The 22,535-nt window shown below is 44.6% G+C and overlaps 42 non-coding genes across 42 annotated transcripts; all 42 read right to left on the reverse strand.

Annotated features, from left to right (window-relative positions):
- Positions 1-53: 53 nt before the first annotated feature.
- On the reverse strand, positions 54-128 carry trnai-aau (transfer RNA isoleucine (anticodon AAU)). Its single transcript has one exon. It is a non-coding gene; the product is annotated as a tRNA-Ile (tRNA).
- Positions 129-388: 260 nt separating this feature from the next.
- On the reverse strand, positions 389-463 carry trnai-aau (transfer RNA isoleucine (anticodon AAU)). The gene has a single exon. It is a non-coding gene; the product is annotated as a tRNA-Ile (tRNA).
- A 591-nt stretch (positions 464-1,054) lies between these two features.
- On the reverse strand, positions 1,055-1,129 carry trnai-aau (transfer RNA isoleucine (anticodon AAU)). Its single transcript has one exon. It is a non-coding gene; the product is annotated as a tRNA-Ile (tRNA).
- Positions 1,130-1,388: 259 nt separating this feature from the next.
- Positions 1,389-1,463, reverse strand: trnai-aau (transfer RNA isoleucine (anticodon AAU)). The gene has a single exon. It is a non-coding gene; the product is annotated as a tRNA-Ile (tRNA).
- A 257-nt stretch (positions 1,464-1,720) lies between these two features.
- trnai-aau (transfer RNA isoleucine (anticodon AAU)) lies at positions 1,721-1,795 on the reverse strand. Its single transcript has one exon. It is a non-coding gene; the product is annotated as a tRNA-Ile (tRNA).
- A 593-nt stretch (positions 1,796-2,388) lies between these two features.
- Positions 2,389-2,463, reverse strand: trnai-aau (transfer RNA isoleucine (anticodon AAU)). The gene has a single exon. It is a non-coding gene; the product is annotated as a tRNA-Ile (tRNA).
- A 258-nt stretch (positions 2,464-2,721) lies between these two features.
- On the reverse strand, positions 2,722-2,796 carry trnai-aau (transfer RNA isoleucine (anticodon AAU)). Its single transcript has one exon. It is a non-coding gene; the product is annotated as a tRNA-Ile (tRNA).
- A 259-nt stretch (positions 2,797-3,055) lies between these two features.
- On the reverse strand, positions 3,056-3,130 carry trnai-aau (transfer RNA isoleucine (anticodon AAU)). Its single transcript has one exon. It is a non-coding gene; the product is annotated as a tRNA-Ile (tRNA).
- Positions 3,131-3,390: 260 nt separating this feature from the next.
- trnai-aau (transfer RNA isoleucine (anticodon AAU)) lies at positions 3,391-3,465 on the reverse strand. Its single transcript has one exon. It is a non-coding gene; the product is annotated as a tRNA-Ile (tRNA).
- A 595-nt stretch (positions 3,466-4,060) lies between these two features.
- On the reverse strand, positions 4,061-4,135 carry trnai-aau (transfer RNA isoleucine (anticodon AAU)). The gene has a single exon. It is a non-coding gene; the product is annotated as a tRNA-Ile (tRNA).
- Positions 4,136-4,727: 592 nt separating this feature from the next.
- trnai-aau (transfer RNA isoleucine (anticodon AAU)) lies at positions 4,728-4,802 on the reverse strand. The gene has a single exon. It is a non-coding gene; the product is annotated as a tRNA-Ile (tRNA).
- Positions 4,803-5,062: 260 nt separating this feature from the next.
- Positions 5,063-5,137, reverse strand: trnai-aau (transfer RNA isoleucine (anticodon AAU)). Its single transcript has one exon. It is a non-coding gene; the product is annotated as a tRNA-Ile (tRNA).
- A 257-nt stretch (positions 5,138-5,394) lies between these two features.
- On the reverse strand, positions 5,395-5,469 carry trnai-aau (transfer RNA isoleucine (anticodon AAU)). Its single transcript has one exon. It is a non-coding gene; the product is annotated as a tRNA-Ile (tRNA).
- Positions 5,470-5,729: 260 nt separating this feature from the next.
- On the reverse strand, positions 5,730-5,804 carry trnai-aau (transfer RNA isoleucine (anticodon AAU)). Its single transcript has one exon. It is a non-coding gene; the product is annotated as a tRNA-Ile (tRNA).
- A 591-nt stretch (positions 5,805-6,395) lies between these two features.
- Positions 6,396-6,470, reverse strand: trnai-aau (transfer RNA isoleucine (anticodon AAU)). Its single transcript has one exon. It is a non-coding gene; the product is annotated as a tRNA-Ile (tRNA).
- Positions 6,471-6,728: 258 nt separating this feature from the next.
- trnai-aau (transfer RNA isoleucine (anticodon AAU)) lies at positions 6,729-6,803 on the reverse strand. Its single transcript has one exon. It is a non-coding gene; the product is annotated as a tRNA-Ile (tRNA).
- A 257-nt stretch (positions 6,804-7,060) lies between these two features.
- trnai-aau (transfer RNA isoleucine (anticodon AAU)) lies at positions 7,061-7,135 on the reverse strand. The gene has a single exon. It is a non-coding gene; the product is annotated as a tRNA-Ile (tRNA).
- Positions 7,136-8,393: 1,258 nt separating this feature from the next.
- On the reverse strand, positions 8,394-8,468 carry trnai-aau (transfer RNA isoleucine (anticodon AAU)). The gene has a single exon. It is a non-coding gene; the product is annotated as a tRNA-Ile (tRNA).
- A 592-nt stretch (positions 8,469-9,060) lies between these two features.
- On the reverse strand, positions 9,061-9,135 carry trnai-aau (transfer RNA isoleucine (anticodon AAU)). The gene has a single exon. It is a non-coding gene; the product is annotated as a tRNA-Ile (tRNA).
- A 583-nt stretch (positions 9,136-9,718) lies between these two features.
- trnai-aau (transfer RNA isoleucine (anticodon AAU)) lies at positions 9,719-9,793 on the reverse strand. Its single transcript has one exon. It is a non-coding gene; the product is annotated as a tRNA-Ile (tRNA).
- A 1,246-nt stretch (positions 9,794-11,039) lies between these two features.
- Positions 11,040-11,114, reverse strand: trnai-aau (transfer RNA isoleucine (anticodon AAU)). The gene has a single exon. It is a non-coding gene; the product is annotated as a tRNA-Ile (tRNA).
- A 264-nt stretch (positions 11,115-11,378) lies between these two features.
- On the reverse strand, positions 11,379-11,453 carry trnai-aau (transfer RNA isoleucine (anticodon AAU)). The gene has a single exon. It is a non-coding gene; the product is annotated as a tRNA-Ile (tRNA).
- A 259-nt stretch (positions 11,454-11,712) lies between these two features.
- On the reverse strand, positions 11,713-11,787 carry trnai-aau (transfer RNA isoleucine (anticodon AAU)). Its single transcript has one exon. It is a non-coding gene; the product is annotated as a tRNA-Ile (tRNA).
- Positions 11,788-12,044: 257 nt separating this feature from the next.
- trnai-aau (transfer RNA isoleucine (anticodon AAU)) lies at positions 12,045-12,119 on the reverse strand. Its single transcript has one exon. It is a non-coding gene; the product is annotated as a tRNA-Ile (tRNA).
- Positions 12,120-12,377: 258 nt separating this feature from the next.
- Positions 12,378-12,452, reverse strand: trnai-aau (transfer RNA isoleucine (anticodon AAU)). The gene has a single exon. It is a non-coding gene; the product is annotated as a tRNA-Ile (tRNA).
- A 592-nt stretch (positions 12,453-13,044) lies between these two features.
- trnai-aau (transfer RNA isoleucine (anticodon AAU)) lies at positions 13,045-13,119 on the reverse strand. Its single transcript has one exon. It is a non-coding gene; the product is annotated as a tRNA-Ile (tRNA).
- A 592-nt stretch (positions 13,120-13,711) lies between these two features.
- Positions 13,712-13,786, reverse strand: trnai-aau (transfer RNA isoleucine (anticodon AAU)). Its single transcript has one exon. It is a non-coding gene; the product is annotated as a tRNA-Ile (tRNA).
- Positions 13,787-14,044: 258 nt separating this feature from the next.
- On the reverse strand, positions 14,045-14,119 carry trnai-aau (transfer RNA isoleucine (anticodon AAU)). The gene has a single exon. It is a non-coding gene; the product is annotated as a tRNA-Ile (tRNA).
- A 257-nt stretch (positions 14,120-14,376) lies between these two features.
- On the reverse strand, positions 14,377-14,451 carry trnai-aau (transfer RNA isoleucine (anticodon AAU)). The gene has a single exon. It is a non-coding gene; the product is annotated as a tRNA-Ile (tRNA).
- Positions 14,452-14,711: 260 nt separating this feature from the next.
- Positions 14,712-14,786, reverse strand: trnai-aau (transfer RNA isoleucine (anticodon AAU)). The gene has a single exon. It is a non-coding gene; the product is annotated as a tRNA-Ile (tRNA).
- Positions 14,787-15,368: 582 nt separating this feature from the next.
- trnai-aau (transfer RNA isoleucine (anticodon AAU)) lies at positions 15,369-15,443 on the reverse strand. Its single transcript has one exon. It is a non-coding gene; the product is annotated as a tRNA-Ile (tRNA).
- A 1,364-nt stretch (positions 15,444-16,807) lies between these two features.
- Positions 16,808-16,882, reverse strand: trnai-aau (transfer RNA isoleucine (anticodon AAU)). Its single transcript has one exon. It is a non-coding gene; the product is annotated as a tRNA-Ile (tRNA).
- Positions 16,883-17,139: 257 nt separating this feature from the next.
- On the reverse strand, positions 17,140-17,214 carry trnai-aau (transfer RNA isoleucine (anticodon AAU)). Its single transcript has one exon. It is a non-coding gene; the product is annotated as a tRNA-Ile (tRNA).
- Positions 17,215-17,474: 260 nt separating this feature from the next.
- trnai-aau (transfer RNA isoleucine (anticodon AAU)) lies at positions 17,475-17,549 on the reverse strand. The gene has a single exon. It is a non-coding gene; the product is annotated as a tRNA-Ile (tRNA).
- A 257-nt stretch (positions 17,550-17,806) lies between these two features.
- Positions 17,807-17,881, reverse strand: trnai-aau (transfer RNA isoleucine (anticodon AAU)). Its single transcript has one exon. It is a non-coding gene; the product is annotated as a tRNA-Ile (tRNA).
- Positions 17,882-18,795: 914 nt separating this feature from the next.
- Positions 18,796-18,870, reverse strand: trnai-aau (transfer RNA isoleucine (anticodon AAU)). Its single transcript has one exon. It is a non-coding gene; the product is annotated as a tRNA-Ile (tRNA).
- Positions 18,871-19,462: 592 nt separating this feature from the next.
- Positions 19,463-19,537, reverse strand: trnai-aau (transfer RNA isoleucine (anticodon AAU)). The gene has a single exon. It is a non-coding gene; the product is annotated as a tRNA-Ile (tRNA).
- A 593-nt stretch (positions 19,538-20,130) lies between these two features.
- trnai-aau (transfer RNA isoleucine (anticodon AAU)) lies at positions 20,131-20,205 on the reverse strand. Its single transcript has one exon. It is a non-coding gene; the product is annotated as a tRNA-Ile (tRNA).
- A 926-nt stretch (positions 20,206-21,131) lies between these two features.
- On the reverse strand, positions 21,132-21,206 carry trnai-aau (transfer RNA isoleucine (anticodon AAU)). Its single transcript has one exon. It is a non-coding gene; the product is annotated as a tRNA-Ile (tRNA).
- Positions 21,207-21,464: 258 nt separating this feature from the next.
- trnai-aau (transfer RNA isoleucine (anticodon AAU)) lies at positions 21,465-21,539 on the reverse strand. The gene has a single exon. It is a non-coding gene; the product is annotated as a tRNA-Ile (tRNA).
- A 246-nt stretch (positions 21,540-21,785) lies between these two features.
- Positions 21,786-21,860, reverse strand: trnai-aau (transfer RNA isoleucine (anticodon AAU)). The gene has a single exon. It is a non-coding gene; the product is annotated as a tRNA-Ile (tRNA).
- A 257-nt stretch (positions 21,861-22,117) lies between these two features.
- Positions 22,118-22,192, reverse strand: trnai-aau (transfer RNA isoleucine (anticodon AAU)). Its single transcript has one exon. It is a non-coding gene; the product is annotated as a tRNA-Ile (tRNA).
- Between the last annotated feature and the right edge of the window lie 343 nt (positions 22,193-22,535).

A 22,535-nucleotide genomic window follows, 5' to 3' on the forward strand; every position in this document is an offset into this window, starting at 1 on the left:
CCAATGACTTAAAAAAACATGAGTTACCCTACAGCTAATGTCGCTGAATGACATGGCCCGTACGGGGGTCGAACCCGTGACCTTGGCGTTATTAGCACCACGCTCTAGTCCAACTGAGCTAACCGGCCATATAACACTGGTGGTCATACGTACCCACTAAAACCATTCATTTACCATATACACTCCCGCAGGACAAATCTGACCGTTTCTATCAATGCTCAAGCATGTTACACCGAATATGGGTTTTGGCCTGGTAATATTGCTAGCAAATAAAAAGCAACCATTGATTTTTTTACCAAAAGAAAGTTGGCTTTCTGTGTGGCTGTTATTAGATCCAATGACTTAAAAAACACAGGAGTTACCCAACAGCTTTTGTCACCTTAAGACATGGCCCGTACGGGGGTCGAACCCGTGACCTTGGCGTTATTAGCACCACGCTCTAGTCCAACTGAGCTAACTGGCCACGTATCACTGGTTGTCATATGTACCCACCAAAACCATGCATTAGCATTTATTGGCTCCAGCAGTGTACGTGACCGTCTCAATCCATGCTCAAGCATGGTACACCGAATATGGGTTTGGGCCTGGCAATATTGCTAGCAAATAAAAAGCAACCATTGATTTTTTACCAAAAGACAGTTGGCTTTCTGTGTGGCTGTTATTAGATCCAATGACTTAAAAAACACAGGAGTTACCCAACAGCTAATGTCACTGAATGACATGGCCCGTACGGGGGTCAAACCCTTGACCTTGGCGTCATTAGCACCACGCTCTTGTCCAACTGAGCTAACCGGCCACATACCATTTGTGGTCATACGTTCTCACCAAAAAAATTCAGTTACCATTTATAGGCTTCAGCAGTATACGTGACCGTCTCAATCCATGGTCAACCAAGGTACAACAAATATGGGTTTGGGCCTGGCAATATTGCTAGCAAATAAAAAGCAACCATTGATTTTTTCCCAAAAGCGAGTTGGCTTTCTGCGTGGCTGTTATTAAATCCAATGACTTAAAAAAACATGAGTTACCCTACAGCTAATGTCGCTGAATGACATGGCCCGTACGGGGGTCGAACCCGTGACCTTGGCGTTATTAGCACCACGCTCTAGTCCAACTGAGCTAACTGGCCACGTATCACTGGTTGTCATATGTACCCACCAAAACCATGCATTACCATTCATTGGCTCCAGCAGTGTTCGTGACCGTCTCAAGCCATGCTCAAGCATGGTACACCGAATATGGGTTTGGGCCTGGCAATATTGCTAGCAAATAAAAAGCAACCTCAGATTTCTTTACCAAAAGAATGTTTGCTTTCTGCTTTGCTGTTATTAGATCCAATGACTTAAGAAACACAGGAGTTACCCAACAGCTATTGTCACCTTAAGACATGGCCCGTACGGGGGTCGAACCCGTGACCTTGGCGTTATTAGCACCACGCTCTAGTCCAACTGAGCTAACTGGCCACGTACCACCGGTTGTCATATGTACCCACCAAAACCATGCATTACCATTCATTGGCTCCAGCAGTGTTCGTGACCGTCTCAATCCATGCTCAAGCATGGTACACCGAATATGGGTTTGGGCCTGGCAATATTGCTAGCAAATAAAAAGCAACCATTGATTTTTTACCAAAAGAAAGTTAGCTTTCTGTGTGGCTGTTATTAAATTCAATGACTTCAAAAAACATGAGCTACCCTACAGATAATGTCGCTAAATGAAATGGCCCGTACGGGGGTCGAACCCGTGACCTTGGCGTTATTAGCACCACGCTCTAGTCCAACTGAGCTAACCGGCCATATAACACTGATGGTCATACTGTATCCACTAAAACCATTCATTTACCATATACACTCCCGCAGGACAAATCTGACCGTTTCTATCAATGCTCAAGCATGGTCCACCTAATATGGGTTTGGGCCTGGCAATATTGCTAGCAAATAAAAAGCAACCATTGATTTTTTACCAAAAGACAGTTGGCTTTCTGTGTGGCTGTTATTAGATCCAATGACTTAAAAAACACAGGAGTTACCCAACAGCTAATGTCGCTGAATGACATGGCCCGTACGGGGGTCAAACCCTTGACCTTGGCGTCATTAGCACCACGCTCTTGTCCAACTGAGCTAACCGGCCACATACCATTTGCGGTCATATGTTCTCACCAAAAACATTCAGTTACCATTTATAGGCTCCAGCAGTGTACGTGACCGTCTCAATCCATGGTCAACCAAGGTACAACAAATATGGGTTTGGGCCTGGCAATATTGCTAGCAAATAAAAAGCAACCATTGATTTTTTCCCAAAAGCGAGTTGGCTTTCTGCGTGGCTGTTATTAAATCCAATGACTTAAAAAAACATGAGTTACCCTACAGCTAATGTCGCTGAATGACATGGCCCGTACGGGGGTCGAACCCGTGACCTTGGCGTTATTAGCACCACGCTCTAGTCCAACTGAGCTAACTGGCCACGTATCAACGGCTGTCATATGTACCCACCAAAACCATGCATTACCATTCATTGGCTCCAGCAGTGTTCGTGACCGTCTCAATCCATGCTCAAGCATGGTACACCGAATATGGGTTTGGGCCTGGCAATATTGCTACAAATAAAAAGCAACCTCAGATTTCTTTACCAAAAGAATGTTTGCTTTCTGCTTTGCTGTTATTAGATCCAATGACTTAAGAAACACAGGAGTTACCCAACAGCTATTGTCACCTTAAGACATGGCCCGTACGGGGGTCGAACCCGTGACCTTGGCGTTATTAGCACCACGCTCTAGTCCAACTGAGCTAACTGGCCACGTACCACCGGTTGTCATATGTACCCACCAAAACCATGCATTACCATTCATTGGCTCCAGCAGTGTTACGTGACCGTCTCAATCCATGCTCAAGCATGGTACACCGAATATGGGTTTGGGCCTGGCAATATTGCTAGCAAATAAAAAGCAACCATTGATTTTTTACCAAAAGAAAGTTAGCTTTCTGTGTGGCTGTTATTAAATCCAATGACTTCAAAAAACATGAGCTTACCCTACAGCTAATGTCGCTAAATGAAATGGCCCGTACGGGGGTCGAACCCGTGACCTTGGCGTTATTAGCACCACGCTCTAGTCCAACTGAGCTAACCGGCCATATAACACTGATGGTCATATGTATTCACTAAAACCATTCATTTACCATATACACTCCCGCAGGACAAATCTGACCGTTTCTATCAATGCTCAAGCATGGTCCACCTAATATGGGTTTGGGCCTGGCAATATTGCTAGCAAATAAAAAGCAACCTCAGATTTCTTTACCAAAAGAATGTTTGCTTTCTGCTTGGCTGTTATTAGATCCAATGACTTAAGAAACACAGGAGTTACCCAACAGCTATTGTCACCTTAAGAGATGGCCCGTACGGGGGTCGAACCCGTGACCTTGGCGTTATTAGCACCACGCTCTAGTCCAACTGAGCTAACCAGCCATATAACAATGGTGGTCATACATAGCCACTAAAACCATTCATTTACCATATACACTCCCGCAGGACAAATCTGACCGTTTCTATCAATGCTCAAGCATGGTACACCTAATATGGGTTTGGGCCTGACAATATTGCTAGCAAATAAAAAGCATCCATGGATTTTTTTAACAAAAGAAAGTTGGCTTTCTGCGTGGCTGTTATTAAATCCAATGACTTAAATAACACAGGAGTTACTTAACAGATATTGTCACCTTAAGACATGGCCCGTACGGGGGTCGAACCCGTGACCTTGGCGTTATTAGCACCACGGTCTAGTCCAACTGAGCTAACTGGCCACGTATCACCGGTTGTCATATGTACCCACCAAAACCATGCATTACCATTCATTGGCTCCAGCAGTGTTCGTGACCGTCTCAATCCATGCTCAAGCATGGTACACCGAATATGGGTTTGGGCCTGGCAATATTGCTAGCAAATAAAGAGCAACCATTGATTTTTTTTACCAAAAGAAAGTTGGCTTTCTGTGTGGCTGTTATTAGATCCAATGACTTAAAAAACACAGGAGCTACCCTACAGCTAATGTCGCTGAATGAAATGGCCCGTACGGGGGTCGAACCCGTGACCTTGGCGTTATTAGCACCACGCTCTAGTCCAACTGAGCTAACCGGCCATATAACACTGGTGGTCATACGTACCCACTAAAACCATTCATTTACCATATACACTCCCGCAGGACAAATCTGACCGTTTCTATCAATGCTCAAGCATGTTACACCGAATATGGGTTTTGGCCTGGTAATATTGCTAGCAAATAAAAAGCAACCATTGATTTTTTTACCAAAAGAAAGTTGGCTTTCTGTGTGGCTGTTATTAGATCCAATGACTTAAAAAACACAGGAGTTACCCAACAGCTATTGTCACCTTAAGACATGGCCCGTACGGGGGTCGAACCTGTGACCTTGGCGTTATTAGCACCACGCTCTAGTCCAACTGAGTCAACTGGCCACGTACCACTGGTTGTCATATGTACCCACCAAAACCATGCATTACCATTCATTGGCTCCAGCAGTGTACGTGACCGTCTCAATCCATGCTCAAGCATGGTACACCTAATATGGGTTTGGGCCTGGCAATATTGCTAGCAAATAAAAAGCAACCATTGATTTTTTCCCAAAAGAGAGTTGGCTTTCTGCGTGGCTGTTATTAAATCCAATGACTTAAAAAAACATGAGTTACCCTACAGCTAATGTCGCTGAATGACATGGCCCGTACGGGGGTCGAACCCGTGACCTTGGCGTTATTAGCACCACGCTCTAGTCCAACTGAGCTAACCGGCCATATAACACTGGTGGTCATACGTACCCACTAAAACCATTCATTTACCATATACACTCCCGCAGGACAAATCTGACCGTTTCTATCAATGCTCAAGCATGTTACACCGAATATGGGTTTTGGCCTGGTAATATTGCTAGCAAATAAAAAGCAACCATTGATTTTTTTACCAAAAGAAAGTTGGCTTTCTGTGTGGCTGTTATTAGATCCAATGACTTAAAAAACACAGGAGTTACCCAACAGCTATCGTCACCTTAAGACATGGCCCGTACGGGGGTCGAACCCGTGACCTTGGCGTTATTAGCACCACGCTCTAGTCCAACTGAGCTAACTGGCCACGTACCACTGGCTGTCATATGTACCCACCAAAACCATGCATTACCATTCATTGGCTCCAGCAGTGTACGTGACCGTCTCAATCCATGCTCAAGCATGGTACACCGAATATGGGTTTGGGCCTGGCAATATTGCTAGCAAATAAAAAGCAACCATTGATTTTTTACCAAAAGACAGTTGGCTTTCTGCGTGGCTGTTATTAAATCCAATGACTTAAAAAAACATGAGTTACCCTACAGCTAATGTCGCTGAATGACATGGCCCGTACGGGGGTCGAACCCGTGACCTTGGCGTTATTAGCACCACGCTCTAGTCCAACTGAGCTAACCGGCCATATAACACTGGTGGTCATACGTACCCACTAAAACCATTCATTTACCATATACACTCCCGCAGGACAAATCTGACCGTTTCTATCAATGCTCAAGCATGTTACACCGAATATGGGTTTTGGCCTGGTAATATTGCTAGCAAATAAAAAGCAACCATTGATTTTTTTACCAAAAGAAAGTTGGCTTTCTGTGTGGCTGTTATTAGATCCAATGACTTAAAAAACACAGGAGTTACCCAACAGCTATTGTCACCTTAAGACATGGCCCGTACGGGGGTCGAACCCGTGACCTTGGCGTTATTAGCACCACGCTCTAGTCCAACTGAGCTAACTGGCCACGTACCACTGGCTGTCATATGTACCCACCAAAACCATGCATTACCATTCATTGGCTCCAGCAGTGTACGTGACCGTCTCAATCCATGCTCAAGCATGGTACACCGAATATGGGTTTGGGCCTGGCAATATTGCTAGCAAATAAAAAGCAACCATTGATTTTTTACCAAAAGACAGTTGGCTTTCTGTGTGGCTGTTATTAGATCCAATGACTTAAAAAACACAGGAGTTACCCAACAGCTAATGTCGCTGAATGACATGGCCCGTACGGGGGTCAAACCCTTGACCTTGGCGTCATTAGCACCACGCTCTTGTCCAACTGAGCTAACCGGCCACATACCATTTGCGGTCATATGTTCTCACCAAAAAAATTCAGTTACCATTTATAGGCTCCAGCAGTGTACGTGACCGTCTCAATCCATGGTCAACCAAGGTACAACAAATATGGGTTTGGGCCTGGCAATATTGCTAGCAAATAAAAAGCAACCATTGATTTTTTCCCAAAAGCGAGTTGGCTTTCTGCGTGGCTGTTATTAAATCCAATGACTTAAAAAAACATGAGTTACCCTACAGCTAATGTCGCTGAATGACATGGCCCGTACGGGGGTCGAACCCGTGACCTTGGCGTTATTAGCACCACGCTCTAGTCCAACTGAGCTAACTGGCCACGTATCAACGGCTGTCATATGTACCCACCAAAACCATGCATTACCATTCATTGGCTCCAGCAGTGTTCGTGACCGTCTCAATCCATGCTCAAGCATGGTACACCGAATATGGGTTTGGGCCTGGCAATATTGCTACAAATAAAAAGCAACCTCAGATTTCTTTACCAAAAGAATGTTTGCTTTCTGCTTTGCTGTTATTAGATCCAATGACTTAAGAAACACAGGAGTTACCCAACAGCTATTGTCACCTTAAGACATGGCCCGTACGGGGGTCGAACCCGTGACCTTGGCGTTATTAGCACCACGCTCTAGTCCAACTGAGCTAACTGGCCACGTACCACCGGTTGTCATATGTACCCACCAAAACCATGCATTACCATTCATTGGCTCCAGCAGTGTTCGTGACCGTCTCAATCCATGCTCAAGCATGGTACACCGAATATGGGTTTGGGCCTGGCAATATTGCTAGCAAATAAAAAGCAACCATTGATTTTTTACCAAAAGAAAGTTAGCTTTCTGTGTGGCTGTTATTAAATTCAATGACTTCAAAAAACATGAGCTACCCTACAGATAATGTCGCTAAATGAAATGGCCCGTACGGGGGTCGAACCCGTGACCTTGGCGTTATTAGCACCACGCTCTAGTCCAACTGAGCTAACCGGCCATATAACACTGATGGTCATATGTATTCACTAAAACCATTCATTTACCATATACACTCCCGCAGGACAAATCTGACCGTTTCTATCAATGCTCAAGCATGGTCCACCTAATATGGGTTTGGGCCTGGCAATATTGCTAGCAAATAAAAAGCAACCATTGATTTTTTACCAAAAGACAGTTGGCTTTCTGTGTGGCTGTTATTAGATCCAATGACTTAAAAAACACAGGAGTTACCCAACAGCTAATGTCGCTGAATGACATGGCCCGTACGGGGGTCAAACCCTTGACCTTGGCGTCATTAGCACCACGCTCTAGTCCAACTGAGCTAACTGGCCACGTATCACCGGTTGTCATATGTACCCACCAAAACCATGCATTAGCATTTATTGGCTCCAGCAGTGTACGTGACCGTCTCAATCCATGCTCAAGCATGGTACACCGAATATGGGTTTGGGCCTGGCAATATTGCTAGCAAATAAAAAGCAACCATTGATTTTTTACCAAAAGACAGTTGGCTTTCTGTGTGGCTGTTATTAGATCCAATGACTTAAAAAACACAGGAGTTACCCAACAGCTAATGTCGCTGAATGACATGGCCCGTACGGGGGTCAAACCCTTGACCTTGGCGTCATTAGCACCACGCTCTTGTCCAACTGAGCTAACCGGCCACATACCATTAGCGGTCATATGTTCTCACCAAAAAAATTCAGTTACCATTTATAGGCTCCAGCAGTGTACGTGACCGTCTCAATCCATGGTCAACCAAGGTACAACAAATATGGGTTTGGGCCTGGCAATATTGCTAGCAAATAAAAAGCAACCATTGATTTTTTCCCAAAAGCGAGTTGGCTTTCTGCGTGGCTGTTATTAAATCCAATGACTTAAAAAAACATGAGTTACCCTACAGCTAATGTCGCTGAATGACATGGCCCGTACGGTGGTCGAACCCGTGACCTTGGCGTTATTAGCACCACGCTCTAGTCCAAATGAGCTAACTGGCCACGCATCACCGGCTGTCATATGTACCCACCAAAACCATGCATTACCATTCATTGGCTCCAGCAGTGTTCGTGACCGTCTCAATCCATGCTCAAGCATGGTACACCGAATATGGGTTTGGGCCTGGCAATATTGCTACAAATAAAAAGCAACCTCAGATTTCTTTACCAAAAGAATGTTTGCTTTCTGCTTTGCTGTTATTAGATCCAATGACTTAAGAAACACAGGAGTTACCCAACAGCTATTGTCACCTTAAGACATGGCCCGTACGGGGGTCGAACCCGTGACCTTGGCGTTATTAGCACCACGCTCTAGTCCAACTGAGCTAACTGGCCACGTATCACCGGTTGTCATATGTACCCACCAAAACCATGCATTACCATTCATTGGCTCCAGCAGTGTTCGTGACCGTCTCAATCCATGCTCAAGCATGGTACACCGAATATGGGTTTGGGCCTGGCAATATTGCTAGCAAATAAAAAGCAACCATTGATTTTTTACCAAAAGAAAGTTAGCTTTCTGTGTGGCTGTTATTAAATTCAATGACTTCAAAAAACATGAGCTACCCTACAGATAATGTCGCTAAATGAAATGGCCCGTACGGGGGTCGAACCCGTGACCTTGGCGTTATTAGCAGCACGCTCTAGTCCAACTGAGATAACCGGCCATATAACACTGATGGTCATATGTATTCACTAAAACCATTCATTTACCATATACACTCCCGCAGGACAAATCTGACCGTTTCTATCAATGCTCAAGCATGGTCCACCTAATATGGGTTTGGGCCTGGCAATATTGCTAGCAAATAAAAAGCAACCTCAGATTTCTTTACCAAAAGAATGTTTGCTTTCTGCTTGGCTGTTATTAGATCCAATGACTTAAGAAACACAGGAGTTACCCAACAGCTATTGTCACCTTAAGAGATGGCCCGTACGGGGGTCGAACCCGTGACCTTGGCGTTATTAGCACCACGCTCTAGTCCAACTGAGCTAACCGGCCATATAACACTCATTGTCATACGTACCCACTAAAACCATTCATTTACCATATACACTCCCGCAGGACAAATCTGACCGTTTTTATCAATGCTCAAGCATGTTACACCGAATATGGGTTTTGGCCTGGCAATATTGCTAGCAAATAAAAAGCAACCATTGATTTTTTTACCAAAAGAAAGTTGGCTTTCTGTGTGGCTGTTATTAGATCCAATGACTTAAAAAAACATGAACTAACGTTGCTGAACGAAATGGCTTGTACGGGGGTCGAAGCCGTAACCTTGGCGTTATTAGCACGACGCTCTAGTCCAACTGAGCTAACCGGCCATATAACACTGATGGTCATATGTATTCACTAAAACCATTCATTTACCATATACACTCCCGCAGGACAAATCTGACCGTTTCTATCAATGCTCAAGCATGGTCCACCTAATATGGGTTTGGGCCTGGCAATATTGCTAGCAAATAAAAAGCAACCTCAGATTTCTTTACCAAAAGAATGTTTGCTTTCTGCTTGGCTGTTATTAGATCCAATGACTTAAGAAACACAGGAGTTACCCAACAGCTATTGTCACCTTAAGACATGGCCCGTACGGGGGTCGAACCCGTGACCTTGGCGTTATTAGCACCACACTCTAGTCCAACTGAGCTAACGGGCCACGTACCACCGGTTGTCATATGTACCCACCAAAACCATGCATTAGCATTTATTGGCTCCAGCAGTGTACGTGACCGTCTCAATCCATGCTCAAGCATGGTACACCGAATATGGGTTTGGGCCTGGCAATATTGCTAGCAAATAAAAAGCAACCATTGATTTTTTACCAAAAGACAGTTGGCTTTCTGCGTGGCTGTTATTAAATCCAATGACTTAATAAAACATGAGCTACCCTACAGCTAATGTCGCTGAACTGAAATCGCCCGTACGGGGGTCGAACCCGTGACCTTGGCGTTATTAGCACCACGCTCTAGTCCAACTGAGCTAACCGGCCATATAACACTCATTGTCATACGTACCCACTAAAACCATTCATTTACCATATACACTCCCGCAGGACAAATCTGACCGTTTTTATCAATGCTCAAGCATGTTACACCGAATATGGGTTTTGGCCTGGCAATATTGCTAGCAAATAAAAAGCAACCATTGATTTTTTTACCAAAAGAAAGTTGGCTTTCTGTGTGGCTGTTATTAGATCCAATGACTTAAAAAAACATGAACTAACGTTGCTGAACGAAATGGCTTGTACGGGGGTCGAAGCCGTAACCTTGGCGTTATTAGCACGACGCTCTAGTCCAACTGAGCTAACCGGCCATTTAACACTGATGGTCATACGTACCCACTAAAACCATTCATTTACCATATACACTCCTGCAGGACAAATCTGACCGTTTCTATCAATGCTCAAGCATGGTCCACCTAATATGGGTTTGGGCCTGGCAATATTGCTAGCAAATAAAAAGCAACCTCAGATTTCTTTACCAAAAGAATGTTTGTTTCTGCTTGGCTGTTATTAGATCCAATGACTTAAGAAACATAGGAGTTACCCAACAGCTATCGTCACCTTAAGACATGGCCCGGACGGGGGTCGAACCCGTGACCTTGGCGTTATTAGCACCACACTCTAGTCCAACTGAGCTAACAGGCCACGTACCACCGGTTGTCATATGTACCCACCAAAACCATGCATTAGCATTTATTGGCTCCAGCAGTGTACGTGACCGTCTCAATCCATGCTCAAGCATGGTACACCTAATATGGGTTTGGGCCTGGCAATATTGCTAGCAAATAAAAAGCAACCATTGATTTTTTCCCAAAAGAGAGTTGGCTTTCTGCGTGGCTGTTATTAAATCCAATGACTTAAAAAACATGAGTTACCCTACAGCTAACGTCGCTGAATGACATGGCCCGTACGGGGGTCGAACCCGTGACCTTGGCGTTATTAGCACCACGCTCTAGTCCAACTGAGCTAACCGGCCACTATAACACTGGTGGTCATACGTACCCACTAAAACCATTCATTTACCATATACATGCTCCAGCAGTGTACAAATCTGACCGTTCTCATCAATGCTCAAGCATGTTACACCGAATATGGGTTTTGGCCTGGTAATATTGCTAGCAAATAAAAAGCAACCATTGATTTTTTACCAAAAGAAAGTTGGCTTTCTGTGTGGCTGTTATTAGATCCAATGACTTAAAAAACACAGGAGTTACCCAACAGCTATTGTCACCTTAAGACATGGCCCGTACGGGGGTCGAACCCGTGACCTTGGCGTTATTAGCACCACGCTCTAGTCCAACTGAGCTAACCGGCCATATAACACTGGTGGTCATACGTACCCACTAAAACCATTCATTTACCATATACACTCCCGCAGGACAAATCTGACCGTTTCTATCAATGCTCAAGCATGTTACACCGAATATGGGTTTTGGCCTGGTAATATTGCTAGCAAATACAAAGCAACCATTGATTTTTTACCAAAAGAAAGTTGGCTTTCTGTGTGGCTGTTATTAGATCCAATGACTTAAAAAACACAGGAGTTACCCAACAGCTTTTGTCACCTTAAGACATGGCCCGTACGGGGGTCGAACCCGTGACCTTGGCGTTATTAGCACCACGCTCTAGTCCAACTGAGCTAACTGGCCACGTACCACTGGCTGTCATATGTACCCACCAAAACCATGCATTACCATTCATTGGCTCCAGCAGTGTACGTGACCGTCTCAATCCATGCTCAAGCATGGTACACCGAATATGGGTTTGGGCCTGGCAATATTGCTAGCAAATAAAAAGCAACCATTGATTTTTTCCCAAAAGCGAGTTGGCTTTCTGCGTGGCTGTTATTAAATCCAATGACTTAAAAAAACATGAGTTACCCTACAGCTAATGTCGCTAAATGAAATGGCCCGTACGGGGGTCGAACCCGTGACCTTGGCGTTATTAGCACCACGCTCTAGTCCAACTGAGCTAACCGGCCATATAACACTGATGGTCATATGTATTCACTAAAACCATTCATTTACCATATACACTCCCGCAGGACAAATCTGACCGTTTCTATCAATGCTCAAGCATGGTCCACCTAATATGGGTTTGGGCCTGGCAATATTGCTAGCAAATAAAAAGCAACCATTGATTTTTTACCAAAAGACAGTTGGCTTTCTGCGTGGCTGTTATTAAATCCAATGACTTAAAAAAACATGAGTTACCCTACAGCTAATGTCGCTAAATGAAATGGCCCGTACGGGGGTCGAACCCGTGACCTTGGCGTTATTAGCACCACGCTCTAGTCCAACTGAGCTAACCGGCCATATAACACTGATGGTCATATGTATTCACTAAAACCATTCATTTACCATATACACTCCCGCAGGACAAATCTGACCGTTTCTATCAATGCTCAAGCATGGTCCACCTAATATGGGTTTGGGCCTGGCAATATTGCTAGCAAATAAAAAGCAACCATTGATTTTTTACCAAAAGACAGTTGGCTTTCTGTGTGGCTGTTATTAGATCCAATGACTTAAAAAACACAGGAGTTACCCAACAGCTAATGTCGCTGAATGACATGGCCCGTACGGGGGTCAAACCCTTGACCTTGGCGTCATTAGCACCACGCTCTTGTCCAACTGAGCTAACCGGCCACATACCATTTGCGGTCATATGTTCTCACCAAAAAAATTCAGTTACCATTTATAGGCTCCAGCAGTGTACGTGACCGTCTCAATCCATGGTCAACCAAGGTACAACAAATATGGGTTTGGGCCTGGCAATATTGCTAGCAAATAAAAAGCAACCATTGATTTTTTCCCAAAAGCGAGTTGGCTTTCTGCGTGGCTGTTATTAAATCCAATGACTTAAAAAAACATGAGTTACCCTACAGCTAATGTCGCTGAATGACATGGCCCGTACGGGGGTCGAACCCGTGACCTTGGCGTTATTAGCACCACGCTCTAGTCCAACTGAGCTAACTGGCCACGTATCACCGGTTGTCATATGTACCCACCAAAACCATGCATTAGCATTTATTGGCTCCAGCAGTGTACGTGACCGTCTCAATCCATTGCTCAAGCATGGTACACCGAATATGGGTTTGGGCCTGGCAATATTGCTAGCAAATAAAAAGCAACCATTGATTTTTTACCAAAAGACAGTTGGCTTTCTGTGTGGCTGTTATTAGATCCAATGACTTAAAAAACACAGGAGTTACCCAACAGCTAATGTCGCTGAATGACATGGCCCGTACGGGGGTCAAACCCTTGACCTTGGCGTCATTAGCACCACGCTCTTGTCCAACTGAGCTAACCGGCCACATACCATTTGCGGTCATATGTTCTCACCAAAAAAATTCAGTTACCATTTATAGGCTCCAGCAGTGTACGTGACCGTCTCAATCCATGGTCAACCAAGGTACAACAAATATGGGTTTGGGCCTGGCAATATTGCTAGCAAATAAAAAGCAACCATTGATTTTTTCCCAAAAGCGAGTTGGCTTTCTGCGTGGCTGTTATTAAATCCAATGACTTAAAAAAACATGAGTTACCCTACAGCTAATGTCGCTGAATGACATGGCCCGTACGGGGGTCGAACCCGTGACCTTGGCGTTATTAGCACCACGCTCTAGTCCAACTGAGCTAACTGGCCACGTATCACCGGTTGTCATATGTACCCACCAAAACCATGCATTACCATTCATTGGCTCCAGCAGTGTTCGTGACCGTCTCAATCCATGCTCAAGCATGGTACACCGAATATGGGTTTGGGCCTGGCAATATTGCTACAAATAAAAAGCAACCTCAGATTTCTTTACCAAAAGAATGTTTGCTTTCTGCTTTGCTGTTATTAGATCCAATGACTTAAGAAACACAGGAGTTACCCAACAGCTATTGTCACCTTAAGACATGGCCCGTACGGGGGTCGAACCCGTGACCTTGGCGTTATTAGCACCACGCTCTAGTCCAACTGAGCTAACTGGCCACGTACCACCGGTTGTCATATGTACCCACCAAAACCATGCATTACCATTCATTGGCTCCAGCAGTGTTCGTGACCGTCTCAATCCATGCTCAAGCATGGTACACCGAATATGGGTTTGGGCCTGGCAATATTGCTAGCAAATAAAAAGCAACCATTGATTTTTTACCAAAAGAAAGTTAGCTTTCTGTGTGGCTGTTATTAAATTCAATGACTTCAAAAAACATGAGCTACCCTACAGATAATGTCGCTAAATGAAATGGCCCGTACGGGGGTCGAACCCGTGACCTTGGCGTTATTAGCACCACGCTCTAGTCCAACTGAGCTAACCGGCCATATAACACTGATGGTCATATGTATTCACTAAAACCATTCATTTACCATATACACTCCCGCAGGACAAATCTGACCGTTTCTATCAATGCTCAAGCATGGTCCACCTAATATGGGTTTGGGCCTGGCAATATTGCTAGCAAATAAAAAGCAACCTCAGATTTCTTTACCAAAAGAATGTTTGCTTTCTGCTTGGCTGTTATTAGATCCAATGACTTAAGAAACACAGGAGTTACCCAACAGCTATTGTCACCTTAAGAGATGGCCCGTACGGGGGTCGAACCCGTGACCTTGGCGTTATTAGCACCACGCTCTAGTCCAACTGAGCTAACCGGCCATATAACTCTCATTGTCATACGTACCCACTAAAACCATTCATTTACCATATACACTCCCGCAGGACAAATCTGACCGTTTTTATCAATGCTCAAGCATGTTACACCGAATATGGGTTTTGGCCTGGCAATATTGCTAGCAAATAAAAAGCAACCATTGATTTTTTTACCAAAAGAAAGTTGGCTTTCTGTGTGGCTGTTATTAGATCCAATGACTTAAAAAAAACATGAACTAACGTTGCTGAACGAAATGGCTTGTACGGGGGTCGAAGCCGTAACCTTGGCGTTATTAGCACGACGCTCTAGTCCAACTGAGCTAACCGGCCATATAACACTGATGGTCATATGTATTCACTAAAACCATTCATTTACCATATACACTCCCGCAGGACAAATCTGACCGTTTCTATCAATGCTCAAGCATGGTCCACCTAATATGGGTTTGGGCCTGGCAATATTGCTAGCAAATAAAAAGCAACCATTGATTTTTTACCAAAAGAAAGTTGGCTCTCTGTGTGGCTGTTATTAAATCCAATGACTTAAAAATACATGAGCTACCCTACAGATAATGTCGCTGAATGAAATGGCCCGTACGGGGGTCGAACCCATGACCTTGGCGTTATTAGCACCACGCTCTAGTCCAACTGAGCTAACCGGCCATATAACACTAATGGTCATACGTACCCACTAAAACCATTCATTTACCATATACACTCCCGCAGGACAAATCTGACCGTTTCTATCAATGCTCAAGCATGGTCCACCTAATATGGGTTTGGGCCTGGCAGTATTGCTAGCAAATAAAAAGCAACCACAGATTTCTTTACCAAAAGAACGTTTGCTTTCTGCTTAGCTGTTATTAGATCCAATTACTTAAAAAACACATGAGTTACCCAACAGCTATTGTCACCTTAAGACATGGCCCGTACGGGGGTCAAACCCGTGACCTTGGCGTTATTAGCACCACGCTCTCGTCCAACTGAGCTAACCGGCCACGTACCACTTGTTGTCATACGTACCCACCAAAACCATGCATTAGCATTTATTGGCTCCAGCAGTGTACGTGACCGTCTCAATCCATGCTCAAGCATGGTACACCGAATATGGGTTTTGGCCTGGCAATCTTCTTCTTTTCCTTTCGGCTTGTCCCGTTAGGGGTCGCCACAGCGCGTCATCCTTTTCCATGTAAGCCTATCTCCTGCATCCTCCTCTCGAACACCAACTGCCATCATGTCTTCCCTCACGACATCCATCAACTTTCTCTTTGGTCTTCCTCGAGCTCTCTTGCCTGGCAGCTCCATCCTCATCATCCTTCTTCCAATATACTCACTATTTCTCCTCTGGACGTGTCCAAACCATTGAAGTCTGCGCTCTCTAACTTTGTCTCCAAAACATCGAACCTTGGCTGTCCCTCTGATGAGCTCATTTCTAATTTTATCCAACCTGGTCACTCCAAGAGCGAACCTCAACATCTTCATTTCCGCCACCTCCAGCTCTGCTTCCTGTTGTCTCTTCAGTGCCACTGTCTCTAATCCGTACATCATGGCTGGCCTCACTACTGTTTTATAAACTTTGCCCTTCATCCTAGCAGAGACTCTTCTGTCACATAACACACCTGACACCTTCCTCCACCCGTTTCAACCTGCTTTGACCCGTTTCTTCCCTACAGATAATGTCGCTGAATGAAATGGCCCGTACGGGGGTCGAACCCATGACCTTGGCGTTATTAGCACCACGCTCTAGTCCAACTGAGCTAACTGGCCACGTACCACTGGTTGTCATATGTACCCACCAAAACCATGCATTACCATTCATTGGCTCCAGCAGTGTTCGTGACCGTCTCAATCCATGCTCAAGCATGGTACACCGAATATGGGTTTGGGCCTGGCAATATTGCTAGCAAATAAAAAGCAACCTCATGATTTCTTTACCAAAAGAATGTTTGCTTTCTGCTTTGCTGTTATTAGATCCAATGACTTAAGAAACACAGGAGTTACCCAACAGCTATTGTCACCTTAAGACATGGCCCGTACGGGGGTCGAACCCGTGACCTTGGCGTTATTAGCACCACGCTCTAGTCCAACTGAGCTAACTGGCCACGTACCACCGGTTGTCATATGTACCCACCAAAACCATGCATTACCATTCATTGGCTCCAGCAGTGTTCGTGACCGTCTCAATCCATGCTCAAGCATGGTACACCGAATATGGGTTTGGGCCTGGCAATATTGCTAGCAAATAAAAAGCAACCATTGATTTTTTACCAAAAGAAAGTTAGCTTTCTGTGTGGCTGTTATTAAATTCAATGACTTCAAAAAACATGAGCTACCCTACAGATAATGTCGCTAAATGAAATGGCCCGTACGGGGGTCGAACCCGTGACCTTGGCGTTATTAGCACCACGCTCTAGTCCAACTGAGCTAACCGGCCATATAACACTGATGGTCATATGTATTCACTAAAACCATTCATTTACCATATACACTCCCGCAGGACAAATCTGACCGTTTCTATCAATGCTCAAGCATGGTCCACCTAATATGGGTTTGGGCCTGGCAATATTGCTAGCAAATAAAAAGCAACCTCAGATTTCTTTACCAAAAGAACGTTTGCTTTCTGCTTGGCTGTTATTAGATCCAATGACTTAAGAAACACAGGAGTTACCCAACAGCTATTGTCACCTTAAGAGATGGCCCGTACGGGGGTCGAACCCGTGACCTTGGCGTTATTAGCACCACACTCTAGTCCAACTGAGCTAACGGGCCACGTACCACCGGTTGTCATATGTACCCACCAAAACCATGCATTAGCATTTATTGGCTCCAGCAGTGTACGTGACCGTCTCAATCCATGATCAAGCATGGTACACTGAATATGGGTTTGGGCCTGGCAATATTGCTAGCAAATAAAAAGCAACCATTGATTTTTTACCAAAAGAAAGTTGGTTTTCTGCGTGGCTGTTATTAAATCCAATGACTTAATAAAACATGAGCGACCCTACAGCTAATGTCGCTGAACGAAATGGCCCGTACGGGGGTCGAACCCGTGACCTTGGTGTTATTAGCACCACGCTCTAGTCCAACTGAGCTAACCGGCCATATAACACTGGTGGTCATACGTACCCACTAAAACCATTCATTTACCATATACACTCCCGCAGGACAAATCTGACCGTTTCTATCAATGCTCAAGCATGTTACACCGAATATGGGTTTTGGCCTGGTAATATTGCTAGCAAATAAAAAGCAACCATTGATTTTTTTACCAAAAGAAAGTTGGCTTTCTGTGTGGCTGTTATTAGATCCAATGACTTAAAAATACATGAGTTACCCAACAGCTATTGTCACTTTAAGACATGGCCCGTACGGGGGTCGAACCCGTTACCTTGGCATTATTAGCACCACGCTCTAGTCCAACTGAGCTAACTGGCCACGTACCACTGGTTGTCATATGTACCCACCAAAACCATGCATTACCATTCATTGGCTCCAGCAGTGTTCCTGACCGTCTCAATCCATGCTCAAGCATGGTACACCGAATATGGGTTTGGGCCTGGCAATATTGCAAGCAAATAAAAAGCAACCATTGATTTTTTACCAAAAGAAAGTTGGCTTTCTGCGTGGCTGTTATGAAATCCAATGACTTAAAAAAACATGAACTAACTTTGCTGAATGAAATGGCTTGTACGGGGGTCGAAGCCGTGACCTTGGCGTTATTAGCACCACGCTCTAGTCCAACTGAGCTAACCGGCCATATAACACTGATGGTAATCCGTACCCACTAAAACCATTCATTTACCATATACACTCCCGCAGGACAAATCTGACCGTTTCTATCAATGCTCAAGCATGGTACACCAAATATGAGTTTGGGCCTGGCAATATTGCTAGCAAATAAAAAGCATCCATGAATTTTTTTACCAAAGGAAAGTTGGCTTTCTGCGTGGCTGTTATTAAATCCAATGACTTAATAAAACATGAGCGACCCTACAGCTAATGTCGCTGAATGAAATGGCCCGTACGGGGGTCGAACCCGTGACCTTGGCGTTATTAGCACCACGCTCTAGTCCAACTGAGCTAACCGGCCATATAACACTCACTGTCATACGTACCCACTAAAACCATTCATTTACCATATACACTCCCGCAGGACAAATCTGACCGTTTCTATCAATGCTCAAGCATGTTACACCGAATATGGGTTTTGGCCTGGCAATATTGCTAGCAAATAAAAAGCAACCATTGATTTTTTTACCAAAAGAAAATTGGCTTTCTGTGTGGCTGTTATTAGATCCAATGACTTAAAAAACACAGGAGTTACCCAACAGCTTTTGTCACCTTAAGACATGCCCCGTACGGGGGTCGAAACCGTGACCTTGACGTTATTAGCACCACGCTCTAGTCCAACTGAGCTAACCGGCCACGTACCACCCGTTGTCATATGTACCCACCAAAACCATGCATTACCATTCATTGGCTCCAGCAGTGTTCGTGACCGTCTCAATCCATGCTCAAGCATGGTACAACGAATATGGGTTTGGGCCTGGCAATATTGCTAGCAAATAAAAAGCAACCATTGATTTTTTACCAAAAGAAAGTTGGCTTTCTGTGTGGCTGTTATTAAATCCAATGACTTAAAAATACATGAGCTACCCTACAGATAATGTCGCTGAATGAAATGGCCCGTACGGGGGTCGAACCCATGACCTTGGCGTTATTAGCACCACGCTCTAGTCCAACTGAGCTAACCGGCCATATAACACCGGTGGTCATACGTACCCACTAAAACCATTCATTTACCATATACACTCCCGCAGGACAAATCTGACCGTTTCTATCAATGCTCAAGCATGGTCCACCTAATATGGGTTTGGGCCTGGCAATATTGCTAGCAAATAAAAAGCAACCACAGATTTCTTTACCAAAATAATGTTTGCTTTCTGCTTAGGCTGTTATTAGATCCAATTACTTAAAACACACAGGAGTTACCCAACAGCTATTGTCACCTTTAGACATGGCCCGTACGGGGGTCGTACCCGTGACCTTGGCGTTATTAGCACCACGCTCCCGTCCAACTGAGCTAACCGGCCACGTACCACTGGTTGTCATATGTACCCACCAAAACCATGCATTAGCATTTATTGGCTCCAGCAGTGTACGTGACCGTCTCAATCCATGCTCAAGCATGGTACACCGAATATGGGTTTGGGCCTGGCAATATTGCTAGCAAATAAAAAGCAACCATTGATTTTTTACCAAAAGAAAGTTGGCTTTCTGTGTGGCTGTTATTAAATCCAATGACTTCAAAATACATAAGCTACCCTACAGCTAATGTCGCTGAATGAAATGGCCCGTACGGGGGTCGAACCCGTGACCTTGGCGTTATTAGCACCACGCTCTAGTCCAACTGAGCTAACCGGCCATATAACACCGGTGGTCATACGTACCCACTAAAACCATTCATTTACCATATACACTCCTGCAGGACAAATCTGACCGTTTCTATCGATGCTCAAGCATGGTCCACCTAATATGGGTTTGCGCCTGGCAATATTGCTAGCAAATAAAAAGCAACCTCAGATTTCTTTACCAAAAGAATGTTTGTTTCTGCTTGGCTGTTATTAGATCCAATGACTTAAGAAACACAGGAGTTACCCAACAGCTATTGTCACCTTAAGACATTGCCCAGACGGGGGTCGAACCCGTGACCTTGGCGTTATTAGCACCACGCTCTAGTCCAACTGAGCTAACCGGCCACGTACCACCGGTTGTCATATGTACCCACCAAAACCATGCATTACCATTTATTGGCTACAGCAGTGTACGTGACCGTCTCAATCCATGCTCAAGCATGTTACACCGAATATGGGTTTTGGCCTGGTAATATTGCTCGCAAATAAAAAGCAACCATTGATTTTTTACCAAAAGAAAGTTGGCTTTCTGTGTGGCTGTTATTAAATCCAATGACTTCAAAAAACATGAGCTACCCTACAGATAATGTCGCTAAATGAAATAGCCCGTACGGGGGTCGAACCCGTGACCTTGGTGTTATTAGCACCACGCTCTAGTCCAACTGAGCTAACCGGCCATATAACACTAATGGTCATACATACCCACTAAAACCATTCATTTACCATATACACTTCCGCAGGACAAATCTGACCGTTTCTATCAATGCTCAAGCATGGTTCACCTAATATGGGTTTGGGCCTGGCAATATTGCTAGCAAATAAAAAGCAACCACAGATTTCTTTACCAAAAGAATGTTTGCTTTCTGCTTGGCTGTTATTAGATCCAATTACTTAAAAAACATAGGAGTTACCCAACAGCTATTGTCTCCTTAAGACATGGCCCGTACGGGGGTCGAACCCGTGACCTTGGCGTTATTAGCACCACGCTCTCGTCCAACTGAGCTAACCGGCCACGTACCACTGGGTGTCATATGTAACCACCAAAACCATGCATTAGCATTTATTGGCTCCAGCAGTGTACGTGACCGTCTCAATCCATGCTCAAGCATGGTACACCGAATATGGGTTTGGGCCTGGCAATATTGCTAGCAAATAAAAAGCAACCATTGATTTTTTACCAAAAGAAAGTTGGCTTTCTGCGTGGCTGTTATTAAATCCAATGACTTAAAAAATACAGGAGTTACTCTACAGCTGTTGTCACCTTAAGACATGGCCCGTACGGGGGTCGAACCCGTGACCTTGGCGTTATTAGCACCAAGCTCTAGTCCAACTGAGCTAACCGGCCAAATAACACTGATGATCACACGTACCCACTAAAACCATTCATTTATCATCTACACTCCCGCAGGACAAATCTGACCATTTCTATCAATGGTCAAGCATGGTACACCTAATATGGGTTTGGGCCTGGCAATATTGCTAGCAAAAAAAAGCAACCATTGATTTTTTACCAAAAGAAAGTTGGCTTTCTGCGTGGCTGTTATTAAATCCAATTACTTAAAAAAACATGAGCTAACGTTGCTGAATGAAATGGCCCGTACGGGGGTCGAACCCGTGACCTTGGCGTTATTAGCACCACGCTCTAGTCCAACTGAGCTAACCGGCCACGTACTGTTGGTTGTCATATGTACCCACCAAAACCATGCATTACCATTTATTGGCTCCAGCAGTGTACGTGACCGTCTCAATCCATGCTCAAGCATGGTACACCGAATATGGGTTTGGGCCTGGCAATATTGCTAGCAAATAAAAAGCAACCATTGATTTTTTTCCCAAAAGAAAGTTGGCTTTCTGCGTGGCTGTTATTAAATCCAATGACTTAAAAAACATGAGTTACCCTACAGCTAATGTCGCTGAAAGACATGGCCCGTACGGGGGTCGAACCCGTGACCTTGGCGTTATTAGCACCACGCTCTAGTCCAACTGAGCTAACCGGCCATATAACACTGACTGTCATACGTACCCACTAAAGCCATTCATTTACCATATACACTCCCGCAGGACAAATCTGACCGTTTCTATCAATGCTCAAGCATGGTCCACCTAATATGGGTTTGGGCCTGGCAATATTGTTAGCAAATAAAAAGCAACCATAGATTTCTTTACCAAAACAATGTTTGCTTTCTGCTTGGCTGTTTTTAGATCCAATGACTTAAAAAACACAGGAGTTACCCAACAGCTAATGTCACTGAATGAAATGGCCCGTACGGGGGTCAAACGCGTGACCTTGGCGTTATTAGCACCACGCTCTTGTCCAACTGAGCTAACCGGCCACATACCA

This window comes from Phycodurus eques, chromosome 8 (assembly GCF_024500275.1).
Source record: "Phycodurus eques isolate BA_2022a chromosome 8, UOR_Pequ_1.1, whole genome shotgun sequence".
In the NCBI taxonomy this organism is placed as follows: Eukaryota; Metazoa; Chordata; class Actinopteri; order Syngnathiformes; family Syngnathidae; genus Phycodurus; species Phycodurus eques.